The sequence below is a fragment of the Hyperolius riggenbachi genome, chromosome 8 (assembly GCF_040937935.1).
Source record: "Hyperolius riggenbachi isolate aHypRig1 chromosome 8, aHypRig1.pri, whole genome shotgun sequence".
Taxonomy (NCBI): Eukaryota; Metazoa; Chordata; class Amphibia; order Anura; family Hyperoliidae; genus Hyperolius; species Hyperolius riggenbachi.
Window position 1 is genome coordinate 194,320,851 of NC_090653.1, and position 17,098 is coordinate 194,337,948.

The 17,098-nt window shown below is 50.5% G+C and overlaps 1 protein-coding gene and 1 long non-coding RNA gene across 5 annotated transcripts in view; one reads left to right on the top strand and one right to left on the bottom strand.

Annotated features, from left to right (window-relative positions):
• LOC137527529 (gamma-aminobutyric acid receptor subunit beta-4) overlaps nt 1-17,098 on the top strand; it is a 608,888-nt gene that overhangs the window by 431,191 nt on the left and 160,599 nt on the right. The gene's annotated exons all lie outside the window — the stretch shown is intronic.
• Nucleotides 917-7,663, bottom strand: LOC137527530 (uncharacterized). The gene is made up of 2 exons (XR_011023173.1): nt 7,440-7,663; nt 917-1,270 (listed from the first exon to the last, which is right to left on the bottom strand). It is a non-coding gene; the product is annotated as an uncharacterized lncRNA (long non-coding RNA).

A 17,098-nucleotide genomic window follows, 5' to 3' on the forward strand; every position in this document is an offset into this window, starting at 1 on the left:
CCAATGAAGTATGTGCATAAAACTTTAGTAAAGTTACCATGCACTGAGAGCGTATGGCAATTTTACCATTATACTGACAAGGTGGAAAGCATTGTAATGCGCATTATCCTAACAGAAGTTGCATTACCTAGGCAACCTGCTAATATTGCAACATGCACTACCTTGTCAGTGCAACAGTAAAATTGCTGTTCATTCTCTGCACAGGGTTACGTTAGCAAAGATTTGCCCGTCAAATGCATATACGTCAAGTAAACGGCGGCACCTACAATGGATACTCACATGAGACACTTTATATACACACACATACACATACACGCTGTAGATTCACAGACACACACAGGCAAGCTGAAGATTCACAGACACACACAGGCAAGCTGAAGATTCACAGACACACACAGGCAAGCTGAAGATGCACAGACACACACAGGCAAGCTGAAGATGCACAGACACACACAGGCAAGCTGAAGATGCACAGACACACACAGGCAAGCTGAAGCTGCACAGACACACACAGGCAAGCTGAAGCTGCACAGACACACACAGGCAAGCTGAAGCTGCACAGACACACACAGGCAAGCTGAAGCTGCACAGACACACACAGGCAAGCTGAAGCTGCACAGACACACACAGGCAAGCTGAAGCTGCACAGACACACACAGGCAAGCTGAAGCTGCACAGACACACACAGGCAAGCTGAAGCTGCACAGACACACACAGGCAAGCTGAAGCTGCACAGACACACACAGACACTCTGTAGATGCACAGACACTCTTTAGATGCACAGACACACACAGACACTCTGTAGATGCACAGACACACACAGACACTCTGTAGATGCACAGACACGCACATGACCTGGGTAGGGCCCAATTGAGCCGACCTTACCATCTACTGTAAAATAAGCTATGACACTCAATTGGAGTTTAAAAGGCCACAGCTTTATTACAGTATTGAACATTAAAAACAAGCAAATTTGAAAATCAAAACAAATTAAAATAAAACACAATAAAAGATGACGTGGGCGCTCATGCGCTCTGCCCGGTCCCTTGACAATGCCTTTCCGTACTGGCCACCAGCCTTCGGCTTTCATTATAACATTATACCATTATACCACTTAATCCATTCTTGATATTATCCATTATACCGTAAGTTTTTATTATCTATTCATCACATTATGCATTAATTCATTATGCCAGCTCGGTGGGTACTTCTTTTTCTCGCTGTCCTAAGAGACGGCATTGTCAAGGACCCGCCTTCAGCTGTGACGAATCTAGAGTACAAGAAAAGAAAACAAGAAAAATTGCTTTAAGTTGTGTTCCCTACACCCAAGCTGTCGTTTGCGATCCTCTAGCCGCAGAAAAGGGGAGGGTGGGTGGGAGAAGTTTGCTGTATCCCATGTGAATCTAAAAGGAAGTAATCTTCCAGCTCCAGTGCTCTAATAGTGCCCCTGGCCTCTGGCCAGCATACTCCACCCCCTTAATCCACACCTGAAACCCTATCATTCCTGGTCAGTCCAGCTCTGGGCCCACCCGGTCACGCCTCTTCTCGCCCTAGCTGTGCTCAGCTCTCAGGTTACTTGACCTGGGTAGGGCCCAATTGAGCCGACCTTACCATCTACTGTAAAAGAAGCTATGACACTCAATTGGAGTTTAAAAGGCCACAGCTTTATTACAGTATTGAACATTAAAAACAAGCAAATTTGAAAATCAAAACAAATTAAAATAAAACACAATAAAAGATGACGTGGGCGCTCATGCGCTCTGCCCGGTCCCTTGACAATGCCTTTCCGTACTGGCCACCAGCCTTCGGCTTTCATTATAACATTATACCATTATACCACTTAATCCATTCTTGATATTATCCATTATACCGTAAGTTTTTATTATCTATTCATCACATTATGCATTAATTCATTATGCCAGCTCGGTGGGTACTTCTTTTTCTCGCTGTCCTAAGAGACGGCATTGTCAAGGACCCGCCACAGCATTCGTACTTGCCCCCTCAAGAACGAATGCCCGCCCAATGCAGAGCGCCCTCCAGATTTCTCTAATAGCGTATGCTATACCCCCAGACTTGCGCTTGAACTAGGATATGGTTAATTTTGGTGCCATGCTAGCCTGGGGACTATTTCTGACCAAATTATGATCTGTTGAGGTAATTAGCTTCCAACTTGCCTGAATGGTGCGTTTATGTCGTACATCAGTAACTCCAACGGCATAGTCCCGCTGGCTTTATCCCCTATCTGTGTCATTAGTACACCAGCCCTATTTACGTTCCCTCTGGAATGGATCATTTCTGTATGGGAAATTTGAGGGGGGGGGGCGGGGGGGGGGGGGGGGGCTGGGAAGGGTAGGCTCCTTTCAGTCTCAAACAAACTCTCTGAGCAAGTTATGGGTGACTGCTGGAAAACTGCCCTTTAAAGGCGCTTGCAGTGTTTTTTTTTTTTTGTTGTTGTTTTTTTTTTTTTTGTCCCTCTTAACTGTTATTGCAGTGTCCCACCCAGTGACCTCAACATTATCTCTTACCTGCCCAAGGTGCCAACACCCACCCCCTACCCTTTATTGCAGCCTGTGCTATGAATGAGTGGCTCGTAGGCCATTACCTTTCTACCTGGTGTCCTGTTAACGGGGAATATCTCAAGGGTTGTGCATCCGCCAGCTTGCTAGAAATTGGCCGTTAGTGGCCGTTGCAGTAGCGCTTAACGCTTGAAAGCACCATCTGTGGGGTAAGTGACCAGCAAGTATGGTTATGCTTAACAATTCAAATTTCTTTATTCACTTTATTTTATTTTAGTTTCTTATATACTTACCGGTACCACCTTGTACCCCATCTTGTAGCATATAATGCATTTTCCAGTCATAAAACATTACCTTAGGCCCGGTGCCCAGTTTTTGTTTGAATCGTGATAATCTAAATAAAATGGCCAATCGTGGCTGCATTGCATTGATTTCAGAAATATTTCATGAGGGAAAGTCACTGATCCTTTTTGCACTTGTTGACACTCCTATGTAATCTCTACCATGCAATGATCATTTATACTGTATATACCATATGATGCAGTAACCTTATGGGTCATCCACTGCCTGCAGAAGAAGGCCTGCGATCCCCCGACCTTACGAGGACTGTAGCGCAAAGGTATATTCGGTCAACTTTGTACTGAACCTATAAGGTACCCTACATACCATCAAGTACATGAGTCAGATATGTTTCTGCTGATCCCTTGACAAATGCCCTTCCATACCAGCCACCAGCCTTCAGCTTCCATTACACCACCACTCCTCACTCCTTAATTGATATCATCCATTAACATCCTCCGTCGTCGCATTAAATTGATTATGCCAGCTTGGTGGCCATTATAACATTATACATTAAATCGCCAGCTTGGTGGCCATTATACCATTATACACTAAATTGATTATGCCAGCTCGGTGGCTGGCCACCAGCCTTTGGCTTCCATTATAACATTATACATCCGTTGCATTAATTGATTGTGCCAGCTCGGTGGGAAATACTTTTCTCAAAGTCCAGAGATGTGGCATTGTCAAGGGTAGCATACTATTTTTCTATCTATCTATCTATACATACATATATATATATATATACCCACACACACACACTTATCTACATACCCATACATTTATACCCATACCCACCAATACATACACGCTTGTCTATGTATATATATGCATACACACCAACACATATATGCTGTATATCCATACACACCTTATTATTATTGATTTGTAAAGCGCCAACTTATTCCGTGGCGCTGAACAGAGTCAGAAACTAACCTGGGGTATATAATACAGACCATGCGCGGTGGCGTACTGGTTAGCGCCCCGCACTCGCTGGGTCCCCGGTTCGAATCCCAGCCAGGTCAACATCCGCAAGGAGCCCATACGTTCTCCCCATGCCTGCGCGGGCCTCCCCCGGGCACTCCGGTTTCTTCCCACATCACAAAACACACAGACAAGCCAATTGGCTTCCCGCCTAAATTGTCCCTAGACCACGATACATGCGCTACGTGATATAGACATATGACAATGGTAGGGACTAGATTGCGAGCCCCTCTGATGGACAGTTAGTGACCAGACAGTATATTTAATCTGTACCGCGCTGCGTAATATGTCAGCGCTATATAAATACTTAAATAAATAACATTAAATAACTAAATATACAAATTGGTGAGGGAAAATAGACTAAATTGGTGACAAAATAAATTACATACATATATATATATACATACCTACATACCTACATATATCTCCGTCCGCTACACATGCACCTGTAACAAAAATCCACTCATATGTATCCACTTACACATACATGCCTCAGCGCTGTGAAGTTTGTTGGCGATCCCTAAATACCATAACCAAGTAGGTAGTAAATAAATACCTACTTATATACCACCTCTATGGTAAAGCAATAGTAATGACAAGTTTAATTAACAGCCCTTCTATGTGTGTACCTGTATTGCTGGGATCACAATGTAAGACCAGATCACTGATCAATGTTGTTGGTGTGGAAGACAACAAAGAGAATTAGCATATCCTTGTGATCAAAGTCAACCAAAACTCACTGCAGATGGCTTTGTTTGGGGGTAATGTACTGTAGCCTGGGAGAGTGAGGACTGCTCAAAGAACAAAAGATGAATGGATTTATTGGCCCGACCCTTGAAATGAGACGAGTGAAGGAGTGAGCAAAAGGAAAACATTATGTCTAAAGGAAAATCACATTATATAAGTAGACCTATCATACAGATGTAAGGGATGGGACTGCTCCAGTGTTATCTAGAAACAGTACATAGAGTCCTAGTTACCCAGAGCTGTGCAAGTTTGAGAGGGGCCTTATACTTTCTCCCTCCCCCTCCCCATAAACATACACACACCTCCCACAAGCAAACTCAAGGCAGACTATATTGTCCAGGAGCAATGGCTGGTGCCTCAGAGAACAAAAGCTGGCTAGATTTTTGGCCATCGCTTTGACTAGAATAAATTAATGCAGTGGTAGCTCTGGCCGACATTATGATACTTTAAAGTGAACTTGTATTTGATAAGTAGAAGCTTGCATTAAATTCTAGCTACTGACATCAGAGTGCTATAGGAACAATTTATCGCATTTCTTGCACAGCGTTCTGTGTGAATGGGGCCTAAACCTTTGTATGCATGGAAAATTACCGTGCTACCGCTGATGTAGCCATACATTATAGAATTTTCTTGGACCTTCATCAGAACGATAGTAAACTGAATTGGGTTTAAGTATAGATCGCAATTACCATCGCAGTATAAAGACAGACAGACTGCGCTGCATGATCTGCTGTACTGGCTACTTCAGCAGGAAAGTGCGGGCTAGATTGGAACCTGACACTTCCTGTAGGTAACTGTAGCTTTGTTTTATAAATTGCCCCCATATTCCGTGGTGATTCACAGAGTAAAAATAAATAGGCAAATGCTTTACAGAAATAATGTGAAGTTTACCTCTCCCGTATGCGTGGTCACCCCCGACCACCGAGTCCAGAGCCGCCTGAGAGGGCTGGATAAGGGGAGTGGACCCTTGTCCGTTCTTTCTGGGCTTGCCTGTCTAAGAAAGCTGCGGGCGGTGCGGACTGTTTGTGCGGGCGGGGGAGAAGATTTGGGCTGGGGTTTGGCTCTGCGGCGTCATTGTTTCGGCGCAGACCGCTGGAGGTGGTCCGGCGGCCATCACCCTGAGGCCGCCGCCATCTTGCTGGGGCCCACCAGATGGTCGTGATGCAGTGGCGGGCTGAGGGGAAGGAGGCCTGGCAGTGGGGGATACGGAGCTGCTGCAGGGGTGGCCGGGCATCGCGTGCGCTTGGATGGCTGGTTCTCCTCCCAGGGATGGAGCTGCAGGGGGGGCGGGGGATGGAACGACAGGGCGTTCGCCGTGGGCCAGGTTGTAGTGCGGCGGCGCCCATATTCTGGACGCCGCCATTTTGCTGAAGGCCGGGCGCGGGCTGGCGGCCGTTTTGCTGGGGGCAGAGAGCCGGAAAAGAGGCCTCCTAGAAGGGGGGTGATGCATGGAGGGGTACTTGGGCCTAGTGGTGGGGGTAGGGGTTGATTGAAACCCTCACCAGGCCTATGCTCCAGCGCTGAGAGAAGTTTGCTGCATCCCATGTGAATCTGAGCCTGGCTCAGCCTGAAGCTGTCTGGGATGAATGGGGCAGGAGGGCTGGCTCGGCCTGAAGCTGCTCGGGATGGATGAGATGGGATTGCTGGCTCAGCCTGAAGCTGTCTGGGATGGATGGGGCAGGAGGGCTGGCTCGGCCTGCAGCTGCTCGGGATGGATGAGATGGGATTGCTGGCTCAGCCTGAAGCTGTCTGGGATGAATGGGGCAGGAGGGCTGGCTCGGCCTGAGGCTGTTTGGGATGGATGAGATGGGATTGCTGGCTCAGCCTGAAGCTGTCTGGGATGGATGGGGCAGGAGGGCTGGCTCGGCCTGAAGCTGCTCGGGATGGATGAGATGGGATTGCTGGCTCAGCCTGAAGCTGTCTGGGATGGATGGGGCAGGAGGGCTGGCTCGGCCTGAGGCTGCTCGGGATGGATGAGATGGGATTGCTGGCTCAGCCTGAAGCTGTCTGGGATGGATGGGACAGGAGGGCTGGCTCGGCCTGAAGCTGATCGGGATGGATGGGATGGGATGCCTGGCTCAGCCTGAGGCTGTCCGGGATGGATGGGGCAGGAGGGCTGGCTCGGCCTGAGGCTGCTCGGGATGGATGGGATGGGATTGCTGGCTCAGCCTGAAGCTGTCTGTGATGGATGGGGCAGGAGGGCTGGCTCGGCCTGAAGGTGCTCGGGCTGGATGGGATGGGATTGCTGGCTCAGCCTGAAGCTGTCTGGGATGGATGGGGCAGGAGGGCTGGCTCGGCCTGAAGTTTCTCGGGATGGATGGGATGCCTGGCTCAGCCTGAAGCTGTCCGGGATGGATGGCGCAGGAGGGCTGGCACGGCCTGAAGCTGCTCGGGATGGATGGGGTGGGATGGCTGTCTCAGCCTGAAGCTGTCTGGGATGGATGGGGCAGGAGGGCTGGCTCGGCCTGAAGGTGCTCGGGATGGATGGGATGGGATTGCTGGCTCAGCCTGAAGCTGTCTGGGATGGATGGGGCAGGAGGGCTGGCTCGGCCTGAAGTTTCTCGGGATGGATGGGATGCCTGGCTCAGCCTGAAGCTGTCCGGGATGGATGGGGCAGGAGGGCTGGCTCGGCCTGAAGTTTCTCGGGATGGATGGGATGCCTGGCTCAGCCTGAAGCTGTCCGGGATGGATGGGGCAGGAGGGCTGGCACGGCCTGAAGCTGCTCGGGATGGATGGGGCAGGAGGGCTGGCTCAGCCTGAGGCTGCTCAGGATGGGAGGACTGTGGTAACCTGGGGCAGCACTGGATGGATGGGATGGGGGGCTGGATATAATGAAAAACCGTTTGCACTTACCCCAGCCTTTGTTCCAGCGAAGAGAAGTTTGCTGTATCCCATGTGAATCTAAAAGGAAGTAATCTTCCAGCTCCAGTGCTCTAATAGTGCCCCTGGCCTCTGGCCAGCATACTCCACCCCCTTAATCCACACCTGAAACCCTATCATTCCTGGTCAGTCCAGCTCTGGGCCCACCCGGTCACGCCCCTTCTCGCCCTAGCTGTGCTCAGCTCTCAGGTTACCGACACTCTGTAGATGCACAGACACACACACACATGCTGTAGATACACACACACACAGATACTCTGTAGATGCACAGACATGCAGTAGATGCACACACACAGACACTCTGTAGATGCACACACACACACACACACACACACACACACACACACACACACACACACACACACACACACACACACACACACACACACACACACACACACACACACACACACACACACACACACACACACACACACACACACACACACACACACACACACACACACACACACACACACACACACACACACACACACACACACACACACACACACACACACACACACACACACACACACACACACACACACACACACACACTGTAGATACACAGACACAGTCTCTCTCTCTCTCTCTCTCTCTCTCTCTCTCTCTCTCTCTCTCTCTCTCTCTCTCTCTCTCTCTCTCTCTCTCTCTCTCACATGCAGTAGATGCACACACACACAAACACTCTGTACATGGACAGGCACACTGGAGGTGCACCGACACACTCTCTCTCAATATATATACCTCCAAGCTTGTTTTTGCTGACTGTTAGAAAAATTAGAAGAGGTGTAAGTCATTTGACTTCTGCCAGCAGGGAGCCAGCACATGACCTTTCACCTTCCCTGTACACTAGCCATGCCTGTATTTTACTTTAGAGGAGGGAGGGGAGGGGGGCAATCGCTCTGCTAATCATTTAACACAGGCGATCCCTTCCCATTCATTCTCCCTCCTCCCTGGGCCTGATCTCACCTCTGTCCACCCTGATTGCCAGGCACTCGTCTGTCACAGGCAGCAGCCCTGCAGAAACACGGAGGTGGGACAGCACATCACAGATCAGCAGCATGGCTGGTGGTGCGTACGTTAAAAAGGGGCGCTGGGAAAAAAGGGCGCCGGGTTTTTAACGATAAGCATGGATAACGTTTAAAAATGTATTGTACTGTATTTCGTTTAAAATTAATGTTTTTAAAGTTATAAATCATTAAATATTGTGCATTAAATCGGCAATTGTAAAAACGTTAATCTTTCGTTTAAATAGTGAAACGTATAATAACGTTTAAAAAAAAAAATTACTAAGTAACCCTCCCTGTACCTACCCCTAACCCCTAGACCCCCCTGTTGATGCCTAAACCTAAGACCCCCCCTGTTGGTGCCTAAGTAACCCTCCCTGTACCTACCCCTAACCCCTAGACCCCCCTGTTAGTGCCTAAACCTAAGACCCCCCTGTTGGTGCCTAAACCTAAGACCCCCCTGTTAGTGCCTAAACCTAAGACCCCCCTGTTGGTGCCTAAACCTAAGACCCCCCTGTTGGTGCCTAAACCTAAGACCCCCTGTTGGTGCCTAAACCTAAGACCCCCCTGTTGGTGCCTAAACCTAAGACCCCCCTTTTGGTGCCTAAACCTAAGACCCCCTGTTGGTGCCTAAACCTAAGACCCCCCTGTTGGTGCCTAAACCTAAGACCCCCCTGTTGGTTTTTTCGTTTAAAAATAATGGTAAAAAAGAAAAATGTACTGTTTTTCGTTTAAAAATAATGTTTTAAAAAAATATTGTACTGTTTTTCGTTTAAAAATAATATTTAAAAATGTATAAATCATTAAATAATGTGTAATCATGAGAAGCAGTAATAAAACATTAAGTCTCCGGGCGCCGCTTTTAAAACGTTATTTTTCTCCGCCGCCCTTTTTTCCTATCGGGCGCCCATTAAACGATATTTATTATAGGAGTGAATGGCGGCGCCCGATTTGTCCACTAGCCTCAGGCGCCCGAATTTACTGTTTCCGCTGGTGGTCTCCTCATCGGCAGCAAAGCTGAGGGTCTCCTTCTGACATCAGGGCGGTTAGCAGCATGGAGGTTGGCCAGGAAGCACAGGGTCAGTAGCAGTGTCACAGGGGCGCACTTCACTTAGCAGTAGCTGGCAGCTCCATATCAACTGAGCGGCAGTTCTTTTAAACATTGCCCCTCCCTCCTCTATGATTACATGGTCACAGCAGCACGAGTATTGGGTAGAGTGAAGCTGGTGGTGCTGCTATTGGCCACAATCTCCCCCTCATTGCTGCTCTGCGCGCAGGCTGTAATCTGTGAGATCTGCCGCAATGTAACTGACTGGGACAGGAAGGAGACGGGCACCACGTAAACTGTGCAGGAAGCTGCAGAATGCCGGGTACTGTAATGAGCGACAGAAAGGTTACACATGCAGGCTGCAGCTGCTGCACACATTGCTAATGTTGGCTACTCAGCTGATGCGACGTCACTCGCTGACTGGGGATGTGGGGAGGGAGATCCGGATTCCGGCCCGCTGGCGGTGAGCGCTGCTAGCGCGTATCAATAAAATAAATGTTTAAAAAAAAAACTGCAGCTGAGCTGGGGGCGCCCTTGGGGACCTAGCGCCCGGGGGCACTTGTCCTACCCTGACCCCCCCTAGCTCCGCGCCTGTCTGGGGGTGCTTCTCTTCAGCAGGGACAGGGAAGCTGGTCAGATTTGATGGGAAGATGGATGGAGCCAAATACAGGGCAATCTTGGAAGAAAACCTCTTGGAGTCTGCAAAAGACTTGAGACTGGGGCGGAGGTTCACCTTCCAGCAGGACAACGACCCTAAACATAAAGCCAGGGCAACAATGGAATGGATTAAAACAAAACATATCCAAGTGTTAGAATGGCCCAGTCAAAGTCCAGATCTAAATCCAATCGAGAATCTGTGGCATGATCTGAAAACTGCTGTTCACAAACACTGTCCATTTAATCTGACTGACCTGGAGCTGTTTTACAAAGAAGAATGGGCAAGGATTTCAGTCTCTAGATGTGCAAAGTTGGTAGAGGCATACCCCAAAAGACTGGCAGCTGTAATTGCAGCAAAAGGTGGTTCTACAAAGTATTGACTAAGGGGGGGCTGAATAATTACGCACACCCCACTTTGAAGTTATTTATTTGTAAAAAATGTTTGGAATCATGTATGATTTTAATTCCACTTCTCACTAACACCACTTTGTATTGGTCTTTCACGTGGAATTCCAATAAAATTGATTCATGTTTGTGGCAGTAATGTGACAAAATGTGAAAAACTTCAAGGGGGCCGAATACTTATGCAAGCCACTGTATATTTTTCCATATGTGTGTATTTCACTTTATCTGATACCATTTGTCTGTATTTGATCTCATTTATGTAATGTTTCTTAGAACTATGTAATTGGTTATATTGTGCTGCCATTACCATGTTTACTATGTAAGGATTCAACTACAGTGGCCAGCATGTTCCAGCTGAATGCATTCGGCACCCCCCTTTTTATGCCAGTAACCACATACAGGCAGTCCACACAGCGCATGACACCTACGCTGTTGGACGCATCGCCTGGGAGACGTTGTTAAACAGGTCCACTCCCCCTGGCCTCCTCCCCGGCTCCGCCTCCCCTCTGTGCATTACGCCAAGAGGTTACCATGACTACTAGGGAAGCCGGGGAACCGCATCTAGACGCGAGTGCCGCTAGCCACGCCCCCGTCCGTCACGGCGTGTCACTTCCTCCACTTCCGCCATTGGACAGCGGTTCCCATGGCAACATGCAGCGCTGTAATCCATACACACTGTCGGCTTGCCGTGGTTTCAGTGCACAGACACTTCTGTGCCTGCCTTCAGCTTGTAAACATGGCTTGCTACATTTTCACAGCCCACATCAGTGCCCCATCGATTAGGTTCAAATACAAATAAAGATTCTTCAGTAGGCCCATTCACTTGGCCTTATGTATATGTTGGCTTAACCCCGCCCCAGTGGCGTAGCATTGGGGATAGCAGCCATAGCGCTGCTACGGGGCCCCGCGGCAGCGCTACGTCACAGGGGGCCCGCAGCTGCCTGAGAGGACTTTTTTGTTTTTTTTTCCCGCTGGCCGTCCGGTCGGGCGGGGCCCCCCTCCCTCACCTTGGCGCCCCCCCTCCGCCTCACCTGGGGTCCCCCCTCCTTTAATCAGCGGCGAGAGAGCGGCCGGCATATACAGAGAGCTCCAGCGGGTGTAATCAGCCACTAGAGGTTCAGCTGCCTCCGGGCTACGGTGTCCCCACTGTATTGCTGCTCGCACCACTTCCTGGTTTATTGCGAGCAGCAATACAGTGGGGACACCGTAGCCCGGAGGCAGCTGAACCTCTAGAGGCTGATTACCCTGCCGGTGTAGTGAAAAATTTTGCTACCCATCATATTTTGCAACTTGCCATAGAGGACAGTGTATGACTGTGTAGGCGTGGCTTCTCTCTGTTAACACGCCTGTAATTTTTTCCAACCACAGATCCCATTGGGCTAGAAGAGGGATTGTTCCCTCCAGGGGGGGTTATTAGTTGAGCAAGAGGGGGGGGGGTTGTTCCCTGGGGGGGGGGGGGGGTATTAGCTGAGGAAGAGGGGGGATTGTTCCCTCCAGGGGGGGTTATTAGTTGAGCAAGAGGGGAGGGTTCTGTGTGAGAGTAGGGTTTGGTTGGGTTGCATTTTCTGATACAGTTAGGTTAAAGTCAATGGTTAGGTTGCACTTTCTGATAGCTATACGTATAAATAAATGCAACCGGTTGCAAAATCTGATAAAGTTGCAAAAAATTTCACCACACCGGAGCTTCCTGTATATGCCGGCCGCTCTCTCGCCGCTGATGGAAGGAGGGGGGACCCCAGGTGAGGCGGAGGGGATAAGGGTCGGGCCCCTACCCCACTAACTACTCGGCTACCTCCCCTCCCACCCGGCTACCTAACTGCCCACTACCTCACTGCCCACCCGGCTACCTAACTGCCCACCCGGCTACCTAACTGCCCACTACCTCACTGCCCACCCGGCTACCTAACTGCCCACCCGGCTACCTAACTGCCCACTACCTAACTGAACACCCTCCCACCCGGCTACCTAACTGCCCACTACCTAACTGGCCACCCTCCCACCCGGCTACCTAACTGCCCACTACCTAACTGCCCACCCGGCTACCTAACTGCCCACCCGGCTACCTAACTGCCCACTACCTAACTGGCCACCCTCCCACCCGGCTACCTAACAGCCCACTACCTAACTGCCCACCCGGCTACCTAACTGCCCACCCTCCCACCCGGCTACCTAACTGCCCACTCTCCCACCCGGCTACCTAACTGCCCACTACCTCACTGCCCACCCGGCTACCTAACTGCCCACCCGGCTACCTAACTGCCCACTACCTAACTGAACACCCTCCCACCCGGCTACCTAACTGCCCACTACCTAACTGGCCACCCTCCCACCCGGCTACCTAACTGCCCACTACCTCACTGCCCACCCGGCTACCTAACTGCCCACCCGGCTACCTAACTGCCCACTACCTAACTGAACACCCTCCCACCCGGCTACCTAACAGCCCACTACCTAACTGCCCACCCGGCTACCTAACTGCCCACTACCTAACTGGCCACCCTCCCACCCGGCTACCTAACAGCCCACTACCTAACTGCCCACCCTCCCACCCGGCTACCTAACTGCCCACCCTCCCACCCGGCTACCTAACTGCCCACTCTCCCACCCGGCTACCTAACTGCCCACTACCTAACTGAACACCCTCCCACCCGGCTACCTAACTACCCACTACCTAACTGGCCACCCTCCCACCCGGCTACCTAACTGCCCACTACCTAACTGCCCACCCGGCTACCTAACTGCCCACCCGGCTACCTAACTGCCCACTACCTAACTGAACACCCTCCCACCCGGCTACCTAACTACCCACTACCTAACTGGCCACCCTCCCACCCGGCTACCTAACTGCCCGCTACCTAACTGCCCACCCGGCTACCTAACTACCCACCCGGCTACCTAACTGCCCACTACCTAACTGAACACCCTCCCACCCGGCTACCTAACTGCCTACTACCTAACTGGCCACCCTCCCACCCGGCTACCTAACAGCCCACTACCTAACTGCCCACCCGGCTACCTAACTGCCCACCCTCCCACCCGGCTACCTAACTGCCCACTCTCCCACCCGGCTACCTAACTGCCCACTACCTAACTGAACACCCTCCCACCCGGCTACCTAATTACCCACTACCTAACTGGCCACCCTCCCACCCGGCTAGCTAACAGCCCACTACCTAACTGCCCACTACCTAACAGCCCACCCTCCCACCCGGCTACCTAACAGCCCACCCTCCCACCCGGCTACCTAACAGCCCACTCTCCCACCCGGCTACCTAACAGCCCACTCTCCCACCCGGCTACCTAACAGCCCACTCTCCCACCCGGCTACCTAACAGCCCACTACCTAACTGCCCGCCCTCCCACCCGGCTAATTACTGCCCACCCTCTCGGCTACCTAACTGCCCACTACCTAACTGGCCACCCTCCCACCCGGCTACCTAACTGGCCACTCTCCCACCCGGCTACCTAATTGCCCACCCTCCCACCTGTTTACCTAATTGCCCACCCGGCTACCTAACTGCCCACTCTCCCACCCGGCAACCTAGCTGCCCACTACCTAACTGCCCACCCTCCCACCTGGCTACCTAACTGCCCACCCTCCCACCTGGCTACCTACCTGCCCACCAAGCTACCTAACTGCCCACCCTGCCACCCGGCTACCTAACTCCCCACCCGGCTACCTAACTGCCCACCGGTCTACCTATCTGCCTACCCTCCCACCCAGCTATCTAACTGCCTACCCAGTGCAGTGCCGCCTGCACCGCAAATAGTGTACCAGCCTGCCCAACCACCCTCCCTCCAGGTAATTAATGTTAGCCCACTATAGACCTAACTACATATACTGTATTTTGTGGGGAAATCTGGCGACAATCTGATTGCATTTTGTGGGGAAATCTGGCGACAATCTGATTGCATTTTGTGGGGAAATTTGGCGACAATCTGGTTGCATTTTGTGGGGAAATCTGCCGCCAATCTGGTTGCATTTTGTTGGGAAATCTGCCGACAATCTGGTTGCATATTGTAGGGAAATCTGCCTACAATCTGGTTGCATATTGTAGGGAAATCTGCCAAAAATCTGGTTGCATTTTGTGGGGAAATCTGCCGACAATCTGGTTGCATTTTGTGGGGAAATCTGCCGACAATCTGGTTGCATATTGTGGGGAAATCTGCCGACAATCTGGTTGCATTTTGTTGGGAAATCTGCCGACAATATGGTTGCATATTGTAGGGAAATCTGCAGAGAATCTGGTTGCATATTGTAGGGAAATCTGCCGACAATCTGGTTGCACTTTGTGGGGAAATCAGATTTCCCCACAAAATGTTTGGGTGGGAGGTCCGAGGTCCATGGGGTTGGAAGGTCGTTGGGGGGGGGGGCCCATAATTTTTTTTGCTATGGGGCCCAGTCATTTCTAGCTACGCCCCTGCCCCGCCCCTTACCCTCTCACCCTCGTTAATCCCACCCCAACCTGGGAATTATTTCCAGCAGGGGACGTTTTTTTCTGGGCTATATGCCAAACCAAATGCCTATTCACTGCATGTATCTAGTAAGTGCATTTTTATTGCGCATTTTTTATACTAATTAAAAGGTATCACACTACGGAGCGCTCCTCCCGTCTTGTCTTTTCTCCCAGTAGTTCACTCACAGACGAGTGCTTAAGGAGCTGCTGGAGTGTGATCGAGTTCTGGTCCACATTGACCGCCATTCTGCAATAGCGCAAGATTTCACATCTCTTTCTCTTCCCACTGGATTAGCTGCATGCTTGTCTCAGGTCTGTGATTCAGCCACTACTACAGCCAAAGAGATCAGCAGGACTGCCAGGCAATTGGTATTGTTTAAAAGGAAACATCCATATCCCTCTCAGTTTAGGTTCCCTTTAATGATTACTACTATTCAAAGTATCTATAGAAGTGATTATTATGTGCACAGGACCAATAAAGAGCTAACACTACAGTTGAGGGAGGGCCCCTTGGGACCCCTCTGGCCCAAGGGCCCCCGATGCGGTTGCTACTTCTGCACCCCCTATTCCTACGCCCCTGCAAGCCCCTATACCTCAGTGAATGTTACTGTGTTCAAAGGTGTTGTAGAAAAGTGGTTGATGGTTGTACAAGAAGATCTGTTGTAGCTCAATCTTATTAAAACATTTCTGTGTAACTTAAACTTTTCATTCCGCAGCTTTTACCGGTGCACCGGCTGTGAAGAGGAGACGATTGTATTTTGACCTGTGATGTGCAAGGAAAGTGTATTTTGTGTTGAGAGTTATACTGGTTGTGAGAAGTTACCAGTTGACCACTGTTAGGTCACAAATAAATCCTTGATATTCGCATCCAAGTCAGTGTCTGGTGGAGTCCTCTCAGCCGGGGCCGAGTGCTAAAGGATTAGAAGGGTTACAGTGTCACCCTCCTTTCACACTCAGTGTCACCCACCCACCACCCAGTGTCACCCTCCTCCTACCCAGTGTCACCTACCACCCACCCAGTGTCACCTTCCTCCTACCTAGTGTCACCCTCCCCACCCAGTGTCACCTTCCACAAGCAGTGTCACCCACATCCCACCAGTGTCACCCTCCACACCCAGTGTTACCCTCTAACCACTCAGTGTCACTCACCTACCACCCAGTGTCACCCTCCCCACTCAGTGCCCCCCTCCCCCACCCAGTGTCACCCTCCTCCCACTCAGTGTTACCTTCCACACTCAGTGTCACCCACCCCCCACCAGTGTCACCCTTCCCACCCAGTGTTTCCCTCCTCCCACTCAGTGTCACTCATCTTCCACCCAGTATCACCCTCCCCACTCAGTGTCACCCTCCTTCCACCCAGTGTCAATTTCCACACTCAGTGTCACCCTCTACCCACCCAGTGTCACCCTTCCCACTCAGTGTCACGCTCCTCCCACCCAGTGTCACCTTTCCAGCAGCACCCAGTGTCAGTGGCGTAGCTAAGGAGCTGTGGGCCCTGATTCAAGTTTTACAATGGGGCACCCCCAAGCACTCTATACATAACAATTGATACGGCACACTAAAACCTGCCAATGGCAACTACAGTGTCAGAGGTGCAAGAAGGGGATAGGGAGCTGTTTGTTAATATCCCTACTATTCAAAGTATCTATAGAAGTGATTATTATGACCACAGGACCAATAGAGAGCTAATACTGTCATTGAGGGAGAGGCCTTTCAGAGGGGCCCCAAGGGCCCCGATGCGGTGGCTACCTCTGCACCCCCTGTTGCTACGCCCCTGCCCAGTGTCCCCCTCCCATCCTATTCAGCAGCTCCATCCTACCCCACCAGCACCCATTTGATGGATTTTTTTTGTCTGAGATAAAATTTGCTGCATTTCATTGCATGTGTCAGAGTTATATTTTGCTGAATCTCATGTGTCAGAGGTAACGTTTGCTACATTGGAAGTGAAGGAGGTAAAATTAAAATAAAAAAAAAAGGATCAAATCCTTTTTTGAGGGGGGGGGGGGGGGTCTGTAAATGTCAAATACCCTAGCTATGCCATTGCTGATCATT